This window comes from Saccopteryx bilineata, chromosome 2 (genome assembly GCF_036850765.1).
Source record: "Saccopteryx bilineata isolate mSacBil1 chromosome 2, mSacBil1_pri_phased_curated, whole genome shotgun sequence".
NCBI lineage: Eukaryota > Metazoa > Chordata > Mammalia > Chiroptera > Emballonuridae > Saccopteryx > Saccopteryx bilineata.
In genome coordinates this window covers 266,934,932-266,954,910 of record NC_089491.1, presented here as the reverse complement: position 1 = coordinate 266,954,910, position 19,979 = coordinate 266,934,932, and positions in this window count along the sequence as shown.

Here is a 19,979-nt window from a genome sequence, read left to right as displayed (position 1 = left end):
TGATTTATGAGACCATTCAAAGATTTATATATTGCCATTATAACAAATTCCTTCCAAACTCAATGGTACCCCAATGCAGCTTTATAAATATCTTTCCTGTGAGAAGCCTCTTTCTATTCAAACACTCTCCTTCTTCTCCCGCCCCCCCCCTGCTGTTACGCCATAGATTCCCCCATGAGGTCTCAGAGCAATGAAGAGTGAAAGAATTAATTTTACCATGGCTGAAAATGTGTTTCACTTTGGATTGAGTTTTAAATGACTTGGGTCTATATAAGCTGCGGGTCATAAGAAGGTTATTAGTTAAAGGGCTCATAAGTTAGGTGAAGGGTGGAAGGGGCGGATTTTTATAAATCTTATTGCTTTCATAAAAAAGAAAAGCTAAGTTGGGTTCGTGCTGAACACAGTCAAACACTCAATACATCTGGCCATGCTGTTTCCTAGAGGAAATGTCCCGGACTGGATTGGCTTCTTGTCTTCCTCCATTTCCATGACGCCATCGACATTGGATAAGTAACGTCTTCCACATGTCACTGTCCGTGTGCCCTACCCCCAAATAAATTTTGAGTCCCTCAAAGCTCCGAGGTATCCTAAATTACACGGCTTAATGGGCAGCAGAAAAGTGGGGTGAAAGCTGGGGGAGGAGGTCTTCCTGCTTTTCTAATTCATTACCCCTAAGGGCTTGTTTCCAATGACAGGCTCACAAGCCCCGCCCACCATGGAGCACAGAGCTTATCAGGAAAATAAATAGCAGAGTTAAGTCAGTCTGAAGTTTGGGAGGAAGAAGGCATATGATTGCAAAACTGGAATAGGACAGTTGACAGGTTTAGCCAACACAAGGAGTAGTGATCCTTGGTTAATAGTGCCACAGGGGACAGCCACCGTCCAAGTGACCCAAGCCCTCTGTATCTGTCTGCTGTGCCACCACCATGATGTCTAACGAACTGTCCCGACATCCAATGGAAAGGACAGTCTGGTATTCTCATGTTCACAGATCTGCGAGGTGACTACAACCAGCTGAGCTAACATGGACTTCGGGCTCCTAAGTCTGACTCTGGGCTTTGGGCTGTCAACTGGGCTCAGATCTGGTTCAAGTATCTTTCGTCACTCTTGGGCCAGTGGTCACCCAGGTCATGTGACCTACTCCACGTGTTACATGCTGGAGCCCAGGTCTGCAATTCCTTCTCAGATACAAACACTGTTACAACAATACACTACTTCTCGTTCTCTACAATTCATGACTTCAGTCCTGAAATGCCTTGTAAATACATATATTTCTGGGTCTAAGAGAAAGAGACAGGGGATGGTTATTATACTCAAGGAAGAGAGTTGGATAGCAAGAGCTTCCTGGCTAGCAACAGTGACCTTGATTCTAAGGACAGAGGCAGAGAAATACAACCCAGAAGGAAGGGAGAAAAATAAGCCAGAAACCTTCCTCTCCTTCCTCCCTCTCATCTCCTCTCAGGATACCACTGGTCAAATCCAACCAGAAGACAGACAGCACGGGACCCCATTATTCCATCCATGCAGGTCAGCTCCCCGGGCAGAGAAAGGTGAAGAGTGGAGCTAAAGGGCAAGCAGGAAAGACCCAGAACAAACAATGTGCTCAGAAAAGGAAGGGCAAGAGGATTTGGCATGTGCCTGCAGGTATACGATAGCAGTAGCTGGCCATCGTAGAGTGGACACCACAAAAGATGTCACAAGATCTGGATTCTCAACCCTGCTGTAACCTAGGCAAGCAGGGGACCTCGAATAGGTCACTTGACATCTCTAAGTCTCCCTTTCCTCTTCTGCAGAAGAAGGTGATCGGACTGTCCTTGCTCACCTCAGACGGTCGCCTGAAGTTCAAATGCACAAACAAGTGGGGTAGCACCCACACTTGACAAGGGCCGAGCTTGGTTCCCTGCCCTATCGCCAACCTCTGGAACAGAGTCCAACATGGTGGATGCAAACACATTTTGTATAAATAATAATGAAACCTAAACCCAATCAATGCCTTCTGGAATCCCACTGGGTGGACTCATGGCCCCATCTGCCCAACAATGGCGTGGATCACACAGAACAAGACCTCCTTGAGGCCACAGCCGTCTGATCCGCCTTCTAAGCCGGCCATGCACACAGAGTTGGCCATTTCATCAATGCAGCGGGCCGTGATGGTGGCAGTGAATGCCAGTGATATAGAACCCCAACTCAAATTGGCTTAACTGAAAAGGGAGGTTTCTTGGTCCACATGACCATGTCAGGTCAGACAGGCTAAAAGAAGGACCCAGCCGTTTAAACAAGCACCCAGCTGCTCTCTGTCTCTCTGTTCCACCGTGGAAAGCATGAGCTTTGGGCAGGATTAGTTCACCCCTGGACTTCTACACGAGCCCCTCTGTTGCTCCGGGAGCCTCTCTTCTCTTAGCAACATGGTCACCACGTGACTCTTCCCCCATTCTCAGGGCAAGAGAGGGTCTCCTGTGGTGGAAAGGAGGAAAAGAAAGCCTGTCTATGCCAGAAACCTAAACAGGCAGCTTCTTGCATATTAAGGGCTCTGGTTGGTTAAATTACTCATCCCTGAGCCAATGACTACAGTCTGGGTAAGGGGTTTACCTGTTGCTTATAGCAGTTGCACCTTGGAGAGATCGACCCAAACCACGTGACAAAGTGACATAAACCCCTGCAGGGAAATGTCAGTGGGAAAAGACTGGAGTGAAAGCTGGGATACCCACCACACTCCCCAGCTCGCACCTGGGTTACCTTTTCACAATTTCCAGAGCTCCTTCCCACGTTTTCCCTATGGAACCATCTGCTTTACAAAAGCTCTGTGAGGGACACCATGCAGTTTTCTGTGGCTCTGATATCTTCTACCATGTTCACCAAGAGGGTGCCCATCACTTCACAAGCCTGCTATTAACCACCATGGCAGCATGTGCACCATGGGAATTGATAAAAGCTACAAATCACAGTCATTTTCTTTTTCAAATCAGAGAGCCAGTTCACTAGCACATCACTGCTAAAGGTATACTAAAGGTCTCTGAGAGTATCCATCACATCCACCAAAGAGATCAGAGAGGGGCCTGTTTAACACCCTCCATTCTACCTTTGCGGTAGTCTTTAGAAAACACAAATATGACTACGATATTCCATGAAAATCCTTCCATAGCTCCGCATCGCCTTTGAATTATCTTTCCTGGTTCATTCCCTCACTTACCCTTTGAGCTATAGCCATAACAAGCCAGTTGCTTGTCCCTAAACACAGGGTGCTTTCTTACCTCTACAAGTTTGCACATCTTGTTCCCTGTCTTGGAACACCCATGTCACCATCCTCCACCTGATGGACTCCAACTCAATACCTGTGTTGTGAAACTCCCCCGGCTAGAGCTGCCAGTTGTTCTCTGTGGTCCTATCACACCTCTACTCCAGGACCTGCCGTTGTGAATTTGCTTAATCACAAACCTGTTGCCCTCCCCTCCCCCAGAGACTGCCTATTTTGTTCACTGTTGTATCCTCAACATCTAGTGCAGAGCCAAGCATTGTTCAAAAATAATTCTCAGATTAACAAAGAATGAGACAAACATAGATTTATCACCAATTATGGGCCAGACACTGTGCTGAGCACTGGACTTTGGGACAGGGATCACACATGGTCCTTGACCTCCAAAAGCCCCAATAATGCAGATAAACAAACAAGACAGACACCTCTCCTATCTCTCCATCCCTCCTACGTAGCCTTTATGATGCACATCTGTTTGTGGTCAGAATGATCGTCTAAACCTTCCCTTGGCTGATCCGGGCCAGTGGGAGAGCATTCTTGCCTCAGCTGTCATTTGTAATACACCGTCATCACCAAACACTATTAAGCATCCTTGTAGTATAAATACAAAGCAAGTCACAGAGACGCAGACCCCGATGTCTGGGAGCCTGCATTAAACTAATGACATCAACTCCAAGCAAACAGGAAAAGAACAAACAAGCGGAGAAAGAGCCGCACAGTCTCTCAGGATGGGCTCAGAGCACAGGGACACAGAGTACCAGGGACACGGGCCAGCTGCCCGTGGGGTGGGAGCATGAATCACCACCTCACTCCCACTCGAAGGAGAAAAGAAATGACGATGACTCAGACAGAGGTGTGCGAGGCAGGGAGGCAATAATGGCAGTCCCAGCGGACATGTTCTCAGTGGCTGTCTGCGCACCAGGCGCTGTGCTGAGCACTCCGTCTCCACCAGGTCGCGGAAGACTCACAAGAAGACACGTTCATATTCATGTCATATATATTTGCTTGAAAACACTGAGGCTCAGAAATGTTGAGTCACTTGCCTAAGGTCGCACAGCCAGGAAGCAAGAGGCTGGGTTTCCAACTTTGCTCTGATGCCTGAGCCTGATTTAGCATCATGGCACCATATTCCTCGAAGAAGTCAGAACAGAGTCTAAGTGTTGACCCTCTTTTCCCGAGAGGAACTGAGTTAGGGTTACATGTGCATCAGAGTTTGAGAATCAGTCGACTTTTTATTGATTCTCGACTCTGAAGACCTTGTTTGACCAATGTCACATTCTCCTTCCCATCTTTCTCATCAATATTTTTTTCTGTCTTTTTTATGAGCTGTTCAGGGCAGGGGGATGATAGATACTAAAAAAGACTCTAAGATCTGAAAAAAAAGACATCTACAATATATACCCATCCCCTAAACAGAATGCTGGAAAGGAATATCTCATCTGCCTCTTTGTCAGGGATCCTTTAGGACAGGGGTCAGGAACCAGCCATATGTGGCTCTCACAAGCCAGATGTGGCTCTTTTGATGGCTGCATCTGGCTCACAGACAAATCTTTAATAAAAAAAAAAATAACAAAAATATAAAACATTCTCATGTATTACAATCCATTCATTTTCTACCGCTCATATTCATGGTTGTGGGTGGCTGGAGCCAATCATAGCTGTCCTCCAGGACAACACCAAATTTTTATTGGATAATGCGTATAGTACACGGGTCATTGTGAGGTCAGGAAGTAAACTTCCCTCCTTTTAATCAAGTAGTCAGCTAGCTAATTGCAGAAACCCTTTTGACAAAGAAGATGGCTAAAAGAAAAAACAATGAGGAGTATCGTACTTTTCAGCAGAAATGGACAGAGAATTCGCCTTTGTGGAGAGAACAGGTTCTGCAGTGTGTCTAATATGCAATGATAAAGTGGCATCAATGAAATGGTCAAATATAAAGCGGCACTTCAACACATGCCATACTACAATTGCATCGAATATCCAGTGGGGGACAGCAGGGAGAAAGCATGTCAAGAGCTACTGTGCAGAGTGCAAGCTAGTCAGCAGCAACTCCGTGTTTGGACCCAACAAGGTGACTGGAATTCGGCTAGCTTTGCTGGTGCTTTAGCAATTGTGAGAAACGGAAAGCCATTCACAGATGGGAGTATGCCAAAACATTGATGTTTGATGTTGCCAATGAACTTTTTGATGACTTTTCGGATAAAGACAAGATAAACAAATAAAAGACATGCCTCTGACAGCAAGAACTGTTCATGATTGTACCATCATGATGGCAAATCAAATTGAGGCAACACAAGTGAAGGACATAAATGCAGCACCATTCTTTTCTCTCGCTTTGGATGAGTCAACAGACGTAAGCCATTTATCCCAGTGGTCCCCAACCTTTTTTGGGCCACGAACCGGTTTTATGTCAGAAAATATTTTCTTTTTTTTTTTTTTTGTATTTTTCTGAAGCTGGAAACGGGAGAGACAGTCAGACAGACTCCCGCATGCGCCCGACCAGGATCCACCCAGCACGCCCACCAGGGGCGATGCTCTGCCCACCAGGGGGCGATGCTCTGCCCCCCCCCCCCCGGGACGTCGCTCTGCCACGACCAGAGCCACTCTAGCGCCTGGGGCAGAGGCCAAGGAGCCATCCCTAGCGCTCGGGCCATCTTTGCTCCAATGGAGCCTTGGCTGCAGGAGGGGAAGAGAGAGACAGAGAGGAAGGGGGGGGGTGGAGAAGCAAATGGGCACTTCTCCTATGTGCCCTGGCCGGGAATCAAACCCGGGTCCCCCGCATGCCAGGCCGACGCTCTACCGCTAAGTCAACCGGCCAGGGCCCAGAAAATATTTTCACGGACCGGCCTTTAGGGTGGGATGGCTAAATGTATCACGTGACCAAGACAAGCGTCAAGAGTGAGTCTTAGATGTAACAGAGAGAATCTGGTCATTTTTTAAAAATAAAACATCGTTCAGACTTAAATATAAATAAGACAGAAATAATGTAAGTTATTTATTCTTTCTCTGCGGACTGGTACCAAATGGCCCATGGACTGGTACCGGTCCATGGCCTGGGGGTTGGGGACCACTGATTTATCCCAGTTCAGCGTGATTGCAAGGTATGCCTTTGGTGACACACTATGTGGGGAAAGTCTTGCTGTTTTGCCTATGAAAGAGACAACAAGAGGGGAGGATCTATTCAAGTCTCTCACTGAGTTCGCTAAAGAAAAAAATCTACTGATGTATAAACTTATTTCAGTGTGTACTGATGGTGCTACGAGCATGGTGGGGAAAAACAGGATTCGTAGCGCTTCTTCGTGAACATGAGAAGAGACCCATCCTAAGTTTTCACTGCATCCTACATCAGGAGGCGCTTTGTGCTCAGATGTGTGGCGAGCAGCTTGGTGAGGTGATGTCACTGGTCATTCGGGTGGTCAACTTTATTGTTGCCCGAGCTTTAAATGATCGCCAGTTTAAAACACTGCTGGATGAAGTTGGGAGTAATTATCCTGATCTGCTTCTGCACAGCAATGTGTGTCAGTTGTCAAGAGGGAAGGTGCTCAGCCGTTTCGCGGCTTGTCTGAGTGAAATCTGAACTTTTCTTGAAATGAAAAATGTCGAGCATCCTGAGTTAGCTAACACTGAGTGGCTCCTGAAATTCTACTATCTCGTGGACATGACTGAACATCTGAACCAGCTCAATGTGAAAATGCAAGGCGTTGGAAATACAGTCTTATCCCTTCAACAAGCAGTGTTTGCATTTGAAAACAAGCTGGAACTCTTCCTTGTAGACATTGAAACAGGTCGTTTACTACACTTTGAAAAACTGGGAGAGTTTAAAGATGCATGCACAGCAAGTGACCCTTCTCAACACCTTGATCTCCAGCAGCTAGCGGGCTTCACATCTAATCTCCTGCAGTCATTCAAAGCGAGCTTTGGAGAATTTCGTGAGCGCACTCGTCTTTTTAAGTTCATCACCCATCCACACGAGTGTGCAGTGGACAGTGCCAACCTGAGTTACATATCTGGTGTCTCCGTCAGAGATTTTAAGCTACAAGCTGCTGACTTGAAGGCCTCAGACATGTGGGTGAATAAGTTCAAGTCACTGAATGAAGATTTGGAAAGACTTGCATGACAACAAGCAGAGTTGGCGAGCAAACACAAGTGGGGAGAAATGAAAAACCTTCAACCTGCGGACCAGCTGATTGTCAAAACTTAGAACGCATTTCCCATCACATACCACACACTGCATCGTGTGAGTATTGCTGTACTGACAATATTTGGCTCTACATATGCATGTGAGCAGCCTTTCTCACATCTAAAGAACGTTAAGATCAACCTATGATCACGTTTAACGGATGGAAGTCTCAACGCCTGCATGAAGCTTAACCACACCACGTATCAACCAGACTACAAAGCCATCAGCAAAACCATGCAGCACCAGAAGTCACATTAATGGTAAGAAGTACTTTATTCATCATTGGTTAGCAACAGCATAACAACGTTATTAAAAAGAATTCAGAGACTTATTGTACTTTAAAAATGTTGGTCTTACATAAAATGCACATATTTACTTGTATTTAGTGTTAAACATATTGTATGGCTCTCACGGAATTACGTTTTAAAATATGTGGCATTCATGGCTCTCTCAGCCAAAAAGGTTCCTGACCCCTGCTTTAGGGGCTGACCCTGCAGCATATATGGAGATAGATGGAGTAGTTCTAACATTGTGTTTTGCAGGGGACCCATGATCTATCTGCCTTCTGGTCCTCCATGATCATTTGAGCACTTTTTCTATGCTTGTAGGATTTCTCATGATTATCAATCAGGGTCCTGGAAGAGAAGAGATGGCATAGGCCACCTGGTTTCCTGAGGAGTGTTTAGTGGGGGGGGGGGGGGGTTACTGACAAGGAGAACAAAGACTAAACACTGCAGTACCCCAGGGCTGGCGACAGCTGGGGGCCATCACTACTCCACTTCTCAAGAGGTAGGGGAGAGAGTAGTTATTAGCACCTAAGAGGAGAAAACCACACAAATGAGGAAGCTCTTTTTTTTTTTTTTTTTTTTTTTTTTTTTTTTTTTTGTATTTTTCCGAAGTTGGAAATGGGAGGCAGTCAGACTCCCACATGCGCCCGACCGGGATCCACCCGGTACGCCCACCAGGGGGCGATGCTCTGCCCATCTGGGGCGTCGCTCTGCTGCGACCAGAGCCACTCTAGCGCCTGGGGCAGAGACCAAGGAGCCATCCCCAGCGCCCAGGCCATCTTTGCTCCAATGGAGCCTTGGCTGCAGGAGGGGAAGAGAGAGACAGAGAGGAAGGAGGGGTGGAGAAGCAGATGGGTGCTTCTCCTGTGTGCCCTGGCCGGGAATCGAACCCGGGACTCTTGCACTCCAGGCCGAGGCTCTACCACTGAGCCAACCGGCCAGGGCCCAAATGAGGAAGCTTTGAAGACGCCCTGGGCTTTGAGAGAGTCATGATCCATTTGAGGTGACCAGGCTCTAGATTGAAAAAGTTACAGTGAACAAGAGGTCTCTCTATCAGAGTACCTCATTGTACAGCACTTACCCTTGTTCTGGTGGCGATTACGGCTCCGTGACGAGGAGAACCGAGGTGGACGATGCAGGCAGGCATCGTGACCCAGTGCTGGGCTCTTACTGGTCTTCTGATGACACATCAACAGGCTCTGTGAGCCATGAGGATGATATCCTTTCACTCACAAATCGAATGTCTTTTCCATCCTGATGAGGCCCTTGGCACGCCCCGTGGCAATTTTGCAGTTCGAGGCGCGACAGCAACCCTGATGAATTTCTCCTCCTTCTTCACAATTTCGCAGACCCGGGCGCATGATTTCTTGCTTCTCTCCCTGAGCCGAGCACGTTCCCTCATCACTTACAGGAAGGACTTGGCAGCTTATCCTCCACACGGCCGAATGGCCAGCATCACGAATCCAGCCCTTTTGGGCCATTATTCAGGAAAATAACGGTGACTTGACCATAAGCGCTGCCACACCTGGACCACCGGTCTGATGACCAAGAAAGACGCTACGGAGTCGAGATTCAGGGGAAAATGGGAGGAGTCAAGGACAAGGCGGAGCAAGCAAAATAACACGAGACTTCATCACCCTCCTCACGCCTGCAATTTATCGTCTATTCACCATGCTATATACCCACGTGAAACTGATGCGAAATAACACTGAATGTTAACTGTAATTGAAAACTAAAATTAAAAAAAAATTAATATACAATATAAATTATTTCTGTCATTTTCCATTTAATATTTTTGGAAGATGACAGACTGAAGATAACGGAAACCACAAAAGAATGTGCAAAGATGCAAATGGGAGAGGACTGTTTTTGGCTGAGTGAAAATGCAGATACTTGGTTTATTGTGGAATCCCAGAACTAAAAACCCTGTCGGACATGTAGAAGGTGCTCAATAAATGCATGTCGACTGCGCAAAGGAGTGAATAAAATTCATGGACAATTTCAATTGTGTGCGTCTAAATTCCGTGTGTCCCAGCAACATTCCCTTCAGCTGTGACCTTGCCTCCATCTCCATCTGGGGTCAGGGTCACGCGTGTGGGGCATCCATCGGCATAGAATGTAGCCACTCTATTCTCCTGTCCACCCCCACCCCCCGCCCCACTGCCCAGAACTGTTCAATGAAAATTTTTGTAGCTATCTAGCTAACCCAGCCAGGAAAGCAGGGCTGGCACAAATACCCCTTTCATATTTTGACTCTCTAATTTCTTACCCCCCAGCTTTATTGATGCATAATTGACAAGTGGAAATTGTATACATTTGTGTACCACTTGAGGTTTTGATATATATAAACATGGTGAGACAATCACCGCAATCAAGCTAATTAACATACCCATCGCCTCACATGGTTATCATTTCCTTGCGTGTGGTAAGAACTTCAGATCTGTTCTGTTAGCAAATTTCAAGTGTACAGAACAGTGTTATTGTTCACTATAATCATCAGGCTGTCCATGCACTTATCTGTGAACCAGAACGTGTTCATCTAGCATAACTGAAATGTGGAATGGGAGAAAGTACTTACAACTCATAGATCTGATAAAGGGTTAATATCCAAAATATATAAGAAATTTATACAACTCAATAACAGAGAAACAAATAACCTGATTTAAAAAATAAAATAGGGAAAGAAAACTTCTATAGACATCTCTCCAAAGACATCGAGATGGCCAACAGGTCCATTAAAAAAGTGCTCAACATCACTAATCATCAGGAAAACGCAAATCAAAACCACAACGAGATACTGCCTGACACCTGTCAAATGGCTATCCTCAATAAATCAACAAACAGCAAGTGTTGGCAAGGACATGGAAACCAAAAGGAGGAGATGCTGTGCACAAACCTACTTTTATTTGAGATCACTAGGTCTGTTATGAGAATGATATGAACAACACAAGTGAAGCCATTGGTGTCATAACCGGTGTATTAGAGGGTGCTGTGCAGGGAGAGCCTTTACTATTGCTACATAAAAATTGTCCCTATTCCTAGCATAACTCTTCCTACCTGGCGAGGCAATGACCCCACGATTCAGCATGATGAATGTGCTCACCTCCAGAACTATCCTCGTAAAAGAAGAGCCAAAGGTAGCCACCAGACAAGGCACTGAGCCATTTTGGAAAGGTGCTTAACAAACAAGCTTTGGAATCACAAAAGAAAATGAATTATCTGATGGACAACTGGTTAAACGGGGAGGGGGGGGTATATGAACTTAAATCTATGAAGCAAAGCAGACAGCCTTCTGCTGAAATATTCTGGGTGGCCCCTCCTCCCTGCAATTGTATCACAAGTAATTAGATCCCCAGTGGACATCTCATCTCCCCCCGCTGTGAAATATCCTTTTATTGGGCACGTATTCTGTCCAGTTATCATGCAGAATTCACATCAACATACACTACATCTCACTTAAGCTTTGTATAAACCCTCCGTGGTGGATATTCTTGTTACCCCCATTATACAGATGAGAACACCAAGGTTCCAAGAGCCAAGTTCTGAAGCCTAGGCTGTCTGATCCTACACCTCTTAGAGCACTCTGCTCAACACTCCACAGGTTGACGTCCAAGCCCTTTCCAGCTCTAAAGATCACACAATTCTCAGGTGTAAACCAGCCCTTGGCCCTGCTTCCTGAAAATTCTCTCATAAAAATTGTTCTTCCCCAGGTCAGTCCTGGCAGCCCCGGGTAGGGTCAGGGCAGCCAGGCCAGGGAAGTTGAGTTTCTCGGCCATAAATCCTGTCTCTGACATGCCAAGTCACAAAGCAGCCAACAGAAGGGACAGGGGGTGTCCAGATTACATTCCTGGCATTCCAACTGGCCGATGGCAGAAGGACCTGCGTGCTCTGCCTCCCCTGCAAGATGGCCTGGCCATCTGGACGCTGCAGGGAAGTCACCATAGGTCTAGTCTCATCTGTTCTCAAGACACCCATTCTCACCAGGTCCCCTCTGAACCATTACCTGCTGGCTGTCCTTCACTCCCTGATTTATTTCAGATGTGTGAATATGATATGAAAGCTCCGATTCCAAAGCCCCTGTGGACAGAGGCTTCGGTCTCTTGGGCCCTGGCCTCTGCATGAAGGTCCTTCCCATGAGTGGATGGATGGCCAGTTCCATCACATATCCCTACAGTGGGGCCATCTCTGCGAGGGCCTTTGTCTTCCTAACAGAAAGGACCCCCAAAACCCATCACCCCAGAGTGAAACGAGGGTTCAATTTCATATGTGCACAAACCCACGAGGGGTCACTGGAAGAGGAGACGTTAGTAAGAGCTTTCATTAACTCCAATCTGGTGTCTACCTTCTCCTTGGAAGTGACAAGGGATAAAAGAAAAAGAAGCAGTTGTCAGGAATTTCTTTCCTTCTTTCTCTCTCTCTCTCTCTCTCTCTCTCTCTTTCTCTCTCTCCCCCTTTTTCTTTCTTTTTTTCTTTCTTTCTTTGTATTTTTCTGAAGTGTAAAGCAGGGAGGCAAAGAGGCAGACTCTCACATGCGCCCACCAGGGGGCGATGCTCTGCCCATCTGGGGCATTGCTCCGTTGCAACCATAGGCATTCTAGCACCTGAGATGGAGGCCATTGAACCATCCTCAGAGTCCAGGCCAACTTTGCTCCAATGGAGCCTTGGCTGCAGGAGTGGAAGAAAGAGATAGAGAGAAAGGAGAGAGGGAAGGGTGGAGAAGCAGATGGGCACTTCTCCTGTGTGCCCTGGTTGGGAATCATACCCAGGACATCCACACGCTGGGCCAACGCTCTACCACTGAGCCAACCAGCCAGGACCAGGAATTTCTTTTTTTTTAACAGTAACATTTTATAGATGAAGACCCGTATTTGCATCCTCATTCTTCTACTTTTCACATATGTAACCGTAGCCAAGCTAACCTTGACCTCTCCGAGCCTCGATTCTTTGTTTTGTAAAACATCTATTAAGACTGTCATGAGAATTACATGGAAACCACGAGTGAAGTCCTGGGTATGGCTCCCCAGGCAGAGAGTGTCATCAGTGACTGAGTACAATAAATGAGTTCATTCATCAACTGAGTCAGTCCTTGTAAATATGTATACATAATACATTATTACATAATTCAGCTCCAAAGATGCTACAGAAACACGTTCACTGACTCCAAAGGAGACCAAAGTTGAAAATAAAGGGAACGAACATTGAGTTCCCAGTACAAACCTTTCAGTTAAAAACTTTAAGTGCCCTATCTCAATTCTGGAGTGAAAAAAAAATCCCCAAGTCCAAATACATATTATAACTGAGGCATACAGTTGATACAGTGGATTTTTTTATTTCCCTAAAGCATTGCTAATAACCAGAGGTGTATTCTTATTGCAATAATCGCTTGAGCCCGCCTGCCTCCACCTTTGCCTACTACAGCCCCACTCAGCATGGCCACCAAAGCCAGCCTCATAAACTGTAAGTCAGATCCAGTGCCTCCTCCATGCAAAACCCTCCACCAGTTCCTGTCTTGCTCAGAGTAGAATCTAAAGTCCTTACTATGGTCTATGACATAATCAGGCTCCCTCAACCTAACCTCTCTGACTTCATCTTCTCTCCCTCTTTCTGTCAATCACTCTGCACCAGCCATGTGGGTCTCCTGGCTGTCCTTTGAATACACCCAGCATGGCCCACCCCAGGACCTTTGCACTACAGATCCCTCTGCCTGAAACATCCAAGTCCAATGTGTGCATATCCTACTTCTTCACCTCCTACATATCTCTGCTCAAATGCCATGTCATCGCAAATGTCTTCTAGGGCGATCCCATTTATATAAAGTCCCACATTCTACTCTAATTGATGTTGTAATATTCATCATGTGTTTTCCATCTGGCTCCCCAAAATGAAAGGCCCACCCCCAGATATGAGAGGCTTGTCTACCTTATCCCTGCTGTGTCCTCCACCCCTACATACCACCTGGGCCATAGTTGACACTCAAATATTTTTTGAATAAATAATGTATTATGGGTATCTTAGAATTAGAAAATATGATAAAGATGACCTCTCCATAGTATAGTTAAGTCAAAATGACCAAATTTCAGATGAGAGACCTGAGGGTCAGAGGTATCAGCTCATTCACTGCGTACCAACCAAGCCGGCAAGTGGCAGAGCGAGTATTTCGGCCCAGTCCTGGTGGCTTGAGAGACCAAGAACTTTCCATCACTCTATCTGGGCCTCACATGAGATCAGAAGAGACAGTTGAGTCCAAGCTGTCCCCAGGGAATCCAGACTATTTGGGGTCTAGGTTCTCTCTTCTGGAACCTTAACCATGCTTGCACCTGCAGGAAAATTATGAAATAAGTACCCAAACTAGTGACCTTGGTACAGACCAGCATCATTGCCATGTAAAAGCCACAAGGCCATGGCCCCAGGAAAGGAGTGAGGAATCTGTTCCCCCAGCTTTCATAACCTGAGACAGAGAACTTCCCTCTGGGGGCATCACCCACCACCACCACCAAAGACCCAGAATGGGAACCCACAGTTCCTAAATTACTTTTATAATAGTGTATCGAAACAGGTCCAGATTATACCACCGGCCTCTTTAAAAACCATATAAAGTCCAAAATAATATACAATGACTTCTAATACCTCTTGACTCAGTTCCTCCCAGGACCCACACTGGCATCAGCAGGGATGTATAGAGAAGTTGGACAGACCTAGGTTCAAATCCTCTCTTTGCCCCTTACCAGCTGTGTGCCCTTAGGTAACTTACTTGATGTCTCTGTACCTCACCTGTAAAACGGAGGTCATTTCCATCTCCTAGGAATATTGGGAGAATTAAATGAGATGGTCAAATATAAAGTGCCCAGGCCTGACCTGTGGTGGCGCAGTGCATAAAACGTTGACCTAGAATGCTGAGGTCACTGTTTTGAAACCCTGGACTTGCACGGTCAAGGCACATATGAGAGTTGATGCTTCCTGCTCCTCCCATTCTCTCTCTCTCTCTCTCTCTCTGTTTCTCTCTCACACTCTTTCCCCTCTCTCTCCTCTCTAAAATGAATAAATAAAATCTTTTTTAAAAAGTGCTAGGCACATACTACATATTCCATATATACTAAAGTTAAATTATTTAAAACCCATGGGGTGGGTTGTTCTTTAGTTTGATTAACAACCAGGTTTTGGGCACCTACAGCAGGGGTCCCCAAACTTTTTACACAGGGGGCTAGTTCACTGTCTCTCAGACCTTTGGAGGGCTAGACTATAAAAAAAACTATGAACAAATCCCTATGCACACTGCACATATCTTATTTTAAAGTAAAAAAAAACAAAATGGGAACAAATACAATATTTAAAATAAAGAACAAGTAAATTTAAATCAACAAACTGACCAGTATTTCAATGGGAACTATGGGCCTGCTTTTGGCTAATGAGATGGTCAATGTGCCACTGACCACCAATGAAAGAGGTGCCCCTTCAGGAAGTGCAGCGGGGGCCAGAAAAAATGGCCTCAGGGGGCTGCATGCAGCCCATGGGCCATAGTTTGGGGACCCCTGACCTACAGGGTGCAGGTCTCTCACAATATTCCTTGCTTGCTGCCACCCATGTAACCCTGGCTCCGGGAAGAGCTTTCTGTCCCAATGCATCTTCCGCATGGAGGAGTGATGCCATTTTCATACTCAGCACACCTGAAAATCACTAGATACTTTATATATTGTGCCACTTGTAAGTCTTTGGCATCTGGTGCACGTTACACTTATGGTACGTCTCATTTTGGACCACCCACACATCAGGGGCCCAGTCGCCACACGTGGCTGGCGCTGCTACTTGACCCACCAGCTTGTCTTGGTGCAAGCTCCCCACGTCACTGTCGTGTGAGGCTGAGAGGTTTCTCTCTCCAGCAAGCCCTTCCCTCTACCTGGGAAGCACCCATCTGTTCATAATCAGCCAGCCGCTCCTTCACCTTCTACAACCAGAGCGGGCAGAGTCTGTCTTGCGGAGCCCCACCTACCCGGTCCAGCTCCCAGCCCAAGCGCCCCTCTCCGCCCAGGGCGGGAGGCAAGGAGGTTTTGCCCACTCTGCCCGCACTGCCCTGGGCGCTCTGTGCCCTCCCTGTGTCTGTGCTCTCCTCAGGGCTCAACAGCAAGTAGGGAACACAAACTGATGAAGCAGGCGTCTGAGTGCTTCAAATATGTGAGGGACACACCACCGAGTGGTCAGGACTACGGCAGACATGCCCCGCCTGAATGGGCCACCTCTATCCCCACCCACCAGCACGCTCAGCACCCCCCCCCCCACACACACACACACAACCAGCCAGAGTGGGACAGTTGTTGCCATCAATGAACCGTCACTGACACATTACTATCACACAAAGTCCATAGTTTATCTAAGGGTGCACCCTTGGTGTTTACAGTCTATAGGTTTGGACAAAAGCCTAATGACATGTAGCCAACACTATAGTACCATTCAGAGTAGTTTCAGAATAGTTTCCCTGCCCTTACAATCTGCTGTGCTGGCCCGTTCATCTCCCCTCGCCCAGCGTCTGACAACCACGGGTCTTCCTCCTGTCTCTGCAGTGTTGCCTTTTCCAGAACGTCATCTCTTTGGAAACATACAACATGTAGCCTTCTTCCGGTGGGCTTCCTTCACTTACTACACACTTACTTTCCTGCATGTCATTCCATGGCTTGGCAGCCCATTTCTTTTTAGTGCTGCATAATAAATAGTCCACTGTCTGGGTGTGCCACAGTTCATCCATCCATTCGCCTACCGAAGGACACCTTAGTCACTTCCAATTTTTAGCGATTATGAATAGAGCTACTAATAAATATCTGTAGGCAGGTTTTCCTGCAGACCTGAAAGTTCAACTCCTTTTGGGAAAATACCAAGGAGCAATTGTGAACGGCATGGTAAGAGTGAGTTTAGTTTGTCAGAAGCCTCTGAGCCGCCTCCCAAAGCGACCGCGCCATCATGCGCGCCCAGCTGCGGTGAACGAGCGTGCCCGCGGCTCCACGTCCTTCCCAGCACTCGATGTCATCAGGGCCCTGGATTTGGACTATTCTAAGGCATACAGTGGCATCTCTGTTATTTTTCAACAGATTTTTTTAAAAAAACACATGAGCCTCCAAAAGAGAAACAAACAAAAAAAAGACTTCTGCTGAACCAACACATCGACTCTAGAACAACAAAAAAAGGGAACCGTGCTCTACAGAGCAGATCTCCAAAATGGGGGTGCACAAGCTTGGAGGTGTATGAGCCGACCCAGTGGGGAGTCAGGAATATATAGCAACACTCGGATTTGCGCTCATCTTCCTATATCACGCTCTGGAACTCCAAGAGCAGCAGCCTGCTGGGGACTCACTCCCTGCAGCTTTCTGCATGGTGCCCCAGGGCCGTGGCTACCTTCTGGAGAGCTTGCTTCCAGGCATGCATGGTAGCTCAGAAGCGCCGGTGCAGGGATGACCCAAGAGGCAGCATGCAGTTGGGGGCAGATACCGATGGAGAAATGTCCCAGCCTCCCAGCTTCTGGACAGAAAATTCCAGGAGACAAAAAAAATCAAGCCTAGTGTCCATAGTGACCATCCACTCACAAGCACAACGGTAGACTGACTTTGCCTGTGTCCCAGCTCACTCCTGCCACCTGGGATTCCTGCCACATAAACTACCTGAACACCCAAGCCCTCACAGCCTCTGCTATTAGAGGAATAAGAACTCAGACAGTACATGATAAATGAAAACCATTATTCATATATATAGTTAAACATACATAGAGATGCATGCACTAACAGTGCATGTGCAAAAAACAACTTGGATTGTTTCTGAAAAGACTTGAAATGGCATGTAGTCATGTGGTGAGTGAATAGCCCAGGTGGGACAAGAACTGAAGCCCCAGATTTCTAGGCAAGAATGGCTTCCCTTCAACCCCTCAGCAGTGAAGAAACAGCAGGAAACTGTTACCACCCAACACTGTGAACCTGCCCGTGGAAGGCGCTCTCTGGCGGAACCCCAAGGTGGGAAGGTCGGTCCCCTTCTGATCTACCTGAGAAGGTGAGGTTGGAAAGCAAGCGTGAGCCTCTCTCCCTCTCCTGCCAGTCATGCCCATAAAGGGTTACTGAAACTTTCAAGAATAAATGTATCACTCTAATGATATCCCCATACCTGGTTGTGCAAAGCTGAGGCAGTACATAGAAGCGCTTCCTTCACCACTCCCACCCCGCCTCCTCTCCAAATATGGACACCATTAATATGTTAGCATGTATTCTTCCAGATTTTTCTCTTGGGCTTTTATATAGCATGCATAGAACACAGAACACATGCTTTAATTTTACTTACTTCTTAAAATACCATAAAACATGATATTTTAAATACATAATAATTTTTTTTTAATTTTTTTTTAAATTTTATTTATTCATTTTAGAGAGGAGAGAGAGACAGAGAGAGAGAAGGGGGAGGAGCTGGAAGCATCAACTCCCATATGTGCCTTGACCAGGCAAGCCCAGGGTTTTGAACCAGTGACCTCAGCATTTCCAGGTCGACACTTTATCCACTGTGCCACCACAGGTCAGGCAATACATAATAATTTTAAAACGTCTTGGCGATCTACGCACTGGAAACCTATTTCTATCAGTCTGTTCAAATCCACCTCATTCCTTTTAATAGTTGCCTGAAACTCCCTGCTGTGAATGGACCACAGTGCTAAGAAGTCATATGTGGCCCTGGCCGGTTGGCTCAGTGGTAGAGCGTCGGCCTGGCATGCAGAAGTCCCGGGTTCGATTCCCGGCCAGGGCACACAGGAGAAGTGCCCATCTGCTTCTCCACCCCTCCCCCTCTCCTTCCTCTCTGTCTCTCTCTTCCCCTCCCGCAGCCAAGGCTCCACTGGAGCAAAGATGGCCCGGGCGCTGGGGATGGCTTCTCGGCAACTGCCCCAGGCGCTAGAATGGCTCTGGTCGCAACAGAGTGACGCCCCGGAGGGGCCGAGCATCGCCCCCTGGTGGGCGTGCCGGGTGGACGGTCGGGTGCATGCGGGAGTCTGTCTCTCCCTGTTTCCGGCTTCAGAAAAATATAGAAAAAAAAAAAAAAAAAAGAAGTCATATGTACTAACTTCCATTACCTCTCTGTCTTTATTTCCCCTTATTTACCCCTTGCTATTTCTTCAGACATACCAGGCAACTTCCTGCCCTAGGGCCTTTGCACTGATTGCTTCCTCTGCCTGGAGTGCTCTCTCCCCCAGATAGCCACATGTCTCTCTCCCTCACTTCCTAGTCTTTACTCATGAGCCATCTTGTCAATGAGGTCTTCCCTGGCCACCCTATCTGAAATTCCACCCTTATCTGAACACTTCTGTTATTTTAATCTCCTTAGCCAGTAATCCCAGATCCTTTATTATCTGTCTCCTACCACCGGAATGTCTGTTTTGTTCATTGCTAGGGCCCCAGTGCCTAGATCAGCACCTGCACATTGTAAGTACTCGATAAATAAACATTTGTTGAATGAATGAACTAATGACAATGCTACATACCGTATTTCCCCAGGTATAAGACGCTCCCGCCCTGGCCGATTGGCTCAGTGGTAGAGCGTCGGCCTGGCGTGCAGAAGTCCCGGGTTCGATTCCCAGCCAGGGCACACAGGAGAAGCGCCCATCTGCTTCTCCACCCCTCCCCCTCTCCTTCCTCTCTCTCTCTTCCCCTCCCGCAGCCAAGGCTCCATTGGAGCAAAGATGGCCCGGGCACTGGGGATGGCTCCATGGCCTCTGCCTCAGGCACTAGAGTGGCTCTGGTTGCAACAGAGTGATGCCCCGATGGGCAGAGCATCGCCCCCTGGTGGGCAGAGCATCGCCCCCTGGTGGGCGTGCCGGGTGGATTCCTGTCGGGTGCATGCGGGAGTCTGTCTGACTGTCTCCCGGTTTCCAGCTTCAGAAACATACAAAAAAAAAAAAAGACGCTCCCATGTATAAGACACACCTTAATTTGGGGGCCTGAAATTTGGGGGGAAATGTATTACATAAAGTTACTGAACTCAAGTTTTATTCATCATAAAATTCATATAACTCATCACTGTCAAAACTCCCATCCATTAGCTTGTCCTCATCTGTGTCTGATGATGAATCACTGTCTTCAACAATGAACTCAAAAACAAGCATGAAAAAGTGGGAAATGCAAGTAAAAAAACTACAACCATTGTATAAGACACAGCCAGTTTTTAGACTCCAAATTTTTCGAAAAAAGATGCATCTTATACATGGGGAAATACGGTACTTAGTACTCTTCCTATTCCTGTCTTA